Raw genomic sequence first — 6,030 nt, 5'->3', positions numbered from 1 at the left:
CACAGGACGTGTAAGTGATGCTCGGAGGCAGGGTAGTTTTCTGTAACAAGCGAAGAAAAGTCCAATGAACTACAAGAATCATTGCAGCACTCCTCAAAATTCCAGTAAACGTTTTTCTTCAGAGTTACGTAGTAGTGGTATGAGTGTTTGCAGAATGTTGTTGAAGCCAAAGATAAGACCTTACATCCCATGTGTGCTTCAAGTTTGCACGATGGAATTCAAGGTATATGATTAGTCACCCGAGTAGCCGCTCACGTACATCGTGAGCGTTGCGGCTCGAGGCCGGGCTGACGGGAAACACTCGCCACAGTGCAACCCTCTTGGGAGAGTGACCTAAGATTGAATATTAGAAAGAAAAAAATAATGACACAAATAACAAAATGTTAAATATTTAAAGAGATACTATGGAGTCTGTGCAAAGAAAAGTCTATTACCATCAGGAAAATGCAAATTAAATGCCAAATATGGACAATGGAAAATGGCAAAAAAGCTTAAAAAAAAAAAAAACGCTTATGCATAAAAAGAGGCATAGTCTTGTCCCCGCACACGAGAGTTTGCGCACGCCCGGCCTACTAGCCGCTCACGTAAGCCAGACTTTTGATCATATGATTGCAACCGGAGTTTAGGGGTTTCATGAAATGGATGTATCATTCGTCATAATTGTGTGCATTGGAGCAATGTTCATCCTCATGTTATTCTGGAAAAGGATGTTAACCTAGAAGGAGTTACAGTTAGGGCCGCCGTTTCTTTCATGGGCTTAATAGGACCGATATTCTTTGATACTGTTAATCAAGATTTGCATATGCCGCATACGGAATTTTAGCCAAGGGTTGAAAATCAAAATAATATGTACGTTCAACAGAACTGTAAGAGTTGCTGATAGTTCAGCATTGTATTGAATGTGAACGGGAACATTTTGAGCATGTCAGTTAATATTAAATAATTGTACTGAACAAGATGGATAGCTTAATTTTTATTAAATAATTTTTCTTTAACTACTGCAATGCATTATTTTCCTTTCTCAATCTACTGCATTAAACTTTTGTTAAAAAAAGTTAAAGCTTTAAAAAGGGCATTACCTATGGCACACCTTGTAAATGTATGTATGTATAAATATATATATATATATATATATATATATATATATATATATATATATATATATATATATATATATATATATATATATATATATATATATATATATGTATGTATATATATGTATGTATATATATAGTTATGAATATGTGTATATGTACACACACACACACACACACACACACACACACACACACACACACACACACACACACACACACACACACACACACACACACACACACACACACACACACACACACATACACACACACACACACACACACACACACACACACACACACACACACACACACACGCGCGCGCGCGCGCGCGCGCGCGCGTGCATATATATATGTAAAGGCACATATGCATATATATATATATATATATATATATATATATATATATATATATATATATATATATATGTGTGTGTGTTGTGTGTGTGTGTGTGTGTGTGTGTGTGTATGTATACATATGTATATATATATATGTATATGTATATATACATGTATATGTATACATATGTATATATATGTATATGTATACATTTTATATATATATATATATATATATATATATATATATATATATAACATAAATAATCTATATACATATATAAATGAATGGTAATGGTTAATGGGTAATGGTTAAAAGCAAGATAAATGTGCTAGACATCTAGGGTCATGTAGCACTATAGTTAATGTTAGGGAAGGGTGGTTGAGTTAGTGATTAGTTGTCTAAGCTGGGCAAAGGAATTGGTGAGTGAAAGGGTTAGGGTCGGGTGTGGTAAGGAGTTAGATTAGATGTATGCGTTTGAGGAAAGAGAATAGGTTGTTGAAGCAGAAAGTGTGGGATTCTGTAAGGATGCTGATAGGTTGGGAGGTCGGTGAAGGGAGGATAGGTGGGGGAAAGCAGAGGTACGGGTTGTTTCAAAACGTGGGCATGACAATAGGATGTGTGGGATTGAAAGGGGAACATTACATAAGGAACATAAGGGTGGATCAGATTGTGACATCAGATAGGAGTGTGTTAGATGGGTGTGGCCAATGCGTAAGCGGGCGAGAGCGGTCTCCCAACGTCTGTTCCGATGAAATGGAGCTGACCAGGAGATTGATAGTTTTACAGAATGTAATTTATTAGTGCGGAGGCTTGACCAAAAAGATTGCCATCGATTATACAAGAAGGTCTTAAAGTGTGGGTAATAATCCGTGGCTGGGATACGTGAGAAGCGTGGTTGGTATGATGTGGACATAGCGGCATGGCGTGCTAGTGTATCTGCCTGTTCATTGCCGGGGATTCCAACATGGCTGGGCACCCAGCAAAATTTGATTGTTTTATGGTGTGTGGACAGGTAGAACGACCAGTTCTGGATCTTACAAACATGGGGGTTGATGGTGTGTAGTGACTTTATGAGAGTTAATGAGTTACGGGAGTCAGTAAAAATTGTAAAAGAGGAAGAGGAGAGTGAGTATATGTGTTTTAGAGCAAAAAGGAGTGCATACAGTTCTGTAGTAAGGACACTGGATTCAGGAGGAAGGGAGTATTTGAAAGTATGAGTTGGGAAGATTACTGCAAAACCAGCACCGGAGGTGGATTTGGAGCCATCAGTATATACGTGAATATTAGAGGAATGAGTGGAGACATGGTCAAGGAAATGGGTGAGAAGGACAGTAGGAGGGATATTTGATTTTGGTGGGTCGGGGAAAACAGAAGAGCAAATATAGGGGTGAGGTATAAGCCATGGAGGGACGGAATGGACAGGAATGGGAGAACGCCTGGGTAAAACAAAGGCGATGACGGTGATCACACAAAGTAGGCGTGCCTTTTCACCAACACCAGTCACAGAGCACGGTGCTCACCTGCATTCTCAATATGAAGTCTGATGCATCAACAGCAAGGGGGTAGCTGAACAAGTCGCCATAATAACTCCCGACTCTCCGTTTAACAGACAATTTACCGTTTTCCTTGAATGTTTAACAAGGGAGTGACCCCCAAAGAAAACTTATTTCTTTTGTTAAATATATTGTAAATGTATTAATGTGTGAATCGTTGTTTACTTACCCACCTTTAATAATGCAAAAGAAAGTGATGAAGGATCAAAGAAAAACGAAGAGAAAATGGCACACATTAAAAGAACCTACCACAAGTGGCGCAGTAAGTAGGATCCTCGTCATTTTATTTTTCAATATTGAGGTGGACTTTGGAGTTTAGAGTTTTATGTTTTTGTCGTATATTGCAGGCTGTAACACCAATTCTGTACATCTTATGACTACGATATCATTGATGTCCTGTGAACTGTTTGGTGAGTCATGTAAACCCGGGCTTTCGTGAAAAGGGAGATGCAGGTGAGGTGAAAATTTGTTCGTGTGAATCGCTTTGTAGTGACAATGTACCTGAAATTGTGTGTGAATTAATCGGATTTTCTCATTCTCTATATACCTTCCTACAAGCGGATAGTTTAGAAGCTGTATTTCGCTTTGTTTATATAGTCAGGTTTTATGAACCAGTTGGTGGTTAATAAGCGCTGGTTCCGCTTGACTCGGCGATCGACTGTCGATCTTATATCGAAGTCGTGGGTGGCCTAGTGAAAATTATGTAATATACTTTCATGTCTCTTGGAAGTTTCTGAACGATTTCCAAGTGACGACTTGCTTGTGCTTTCAACGAGTTAATTTTTTTTGTGGTTCCTGCTAATCATAGCATTGTAATTAAAAATGTCATTGTTAGAAATTTTAGAAAAGTCTCAATCACTCGGTTTGAGTGGAGACCTCGCTCACGAGTTGATTGAAAAACAGCATCAGCCTGAGAGGGAAGAGCGCGCTGCTGAGCGAGAGGGTTAAAAGAATGGAACTTGAGTATGCTGAGGCTGAGAGGCGCCGAGCGCATGAGCTTGAACTCATTAAAATCCAGTCAGGCCCTAATGGTAATTATAGCAACACTAATGCTCATATGTTTGAAGGGCTCAAACTGCCTACTTTTGCTGACGGCACTTAAAAGTTTACATATCTTTGCCAGATGACATCGTTAAAGATTATTCTCGCTTAAAAGAGGCTTTGTTGAGGGCTTATTCTGTAGATGCCGATTCTTATCGACGTAAATTTCGAGAGAGCAGATGTAAATATAAGGAGACGTATGTCCAGTTGGTGATTAGAATGGAGCAGTACCTCGATAGATGGATAACTATGAGTAACGTTGAGAAGAAATACGTTTGATTTTCTGGTGAGGGAGCAATTGTTAAGTAATTGCAGTTCTGATATTCGTGTATTTCTGAAGGAGAGAGGCTGTCAAACAGCGGTGGAAATGGCAGAAGCCGCCGATAGGTACCGTAGTGCACACGGATATCACTAAAGTAAATTTTCAAGGTCAGTGTCTAAACAGTCTACGCATGTTGAAAGTGAAATTCAGTGTCATGGATGTGGAAAATCAGGTCATATAAGACCTAATTGTCCTAACAATCCTAAGAACTTTAAAACTAAGAGTGAATCCAGGGTAAATTTTGTATTTCGTTCCAAAATTAAACCTCGGAATGCAATAATTGACGCTAATGGGAAGCTGTTTGATAAACCAGCAGAAATACTGCTCGACACGGGATATTCCTCCATAATTGTGAACGAAAAGTTGGTACCATCTAGATTCAAATTAGGTCCTTTAGTTAAAGTGTATGATTATGCTCCCAACTGTCCGCAAACTAACCCTACCCCATTTGCTGTTACCGAGGTTGGGGATGTTCAGTTTGGGCACGACAGATCTCGTAACGTTAGTACTCCCACGGTTGCTATGGCTGTTAAAACTCGCTCATCTGATTCAAAATCTACTACGACACTAGCTTGTCCTGATTTTTTACACCTAAATATAACTAAAAGTAATTTTAAAAGAGGAACAACAAAACTGTCCAAGTCTAAAAAGCATAAGGGAGAAAGTTAAAACCAGTGAAAATGTAAATCTAGAACTATAAAAGCAAACATGCATATGAAATTGGTAACAAGCAACTGGTGATTCCTGAGAAGTATCGGATTCACGTACTGAATCTCGCTCACGATTCCCTTACAGCTGGTCATTTGTCACACCGAAAGACGAGTTACAAAATAGTTCTTTTGGCCCGGTGCAGGTGCTCAGATTAAAAGATATTGTCATCATGTCCGACTTGTCAAAAATTTTCAGCTAAAGGAAGTGTGAGAAGGGTACCGATGAAAAACCTCCCCATAATTTCGCGCGTAGCTATAGACTTAGTGGGTCCTTTTACACCAGCTTCTGAGAGAGGAAATAAGTATGTTCTCCCTCTAATAGCCTATGCAACTAGGTATCCCGAAGCTATTGCCTTACAAAATATTGACACGATCACAGTAGCTGAAAGTTTAGTAGAAATCTTCTCGCGAGTCGGTATACCGAGGGAAATCTTATCAGATCGAGGGTCTCAATTTAAGTCAGATCTAATGGGTGAAATCCATAGATTACTATCTGTAAAAACCTTGTACACGAGTCCCTACCATGCTTCGTGTAATGGTGCAGTTGAAAGGTTAAATGGAGTATTAAAATCCATGATTAAAAAGCTTTGTGTCGATCATCCAAGAGAATGGGATCGCTATATACCTGCTGCCCTGTTCATAGAGAGATCCCTAATGACAGCCTTAAATTTTCACCTTTTGAAATGTTATATGGCCGACAAGTACGCGGTCCTTTGTCAATTCTGCACGAGCTATGGACGAACAATAGTATTGACAGTGAGGTTAAAACTACGTATCAATATGTTTTAGATCTTCGCTCGCGTTTGGAGGAAACCGATAAATTAGCGGCAGAGCAAGCCGAAATAAGTAGCCGCAACTATAAGACGTATTGCTACGCTAGTGGGTCTTTCTCTCTGTGCGAAACATGTGTTAACATGAAAAGGATGATCTGGGCATGTGTTAACATGAAGGGACCTGGGCA

This window comes from Penaeus monodon, chromosome 12 (genome assembly GCF_015228065.2).
Source record: "Penaeus monodon isolate SGIC_2016 chromosome 12, NSTDA_Pmon_1, whole genome shotgun sequence".
NCBI classification, from domain to species: Eukaryota; Metazoa; Arthropoda; class Malacostraca; order Decapoda; family Penaeidae; genus Penaeus; species Penaeus monodon.
The sequence above is the reverse complement of the archived record's forward strand: the minus strand, read 5'-3'. Positions refer to the sequence as shown.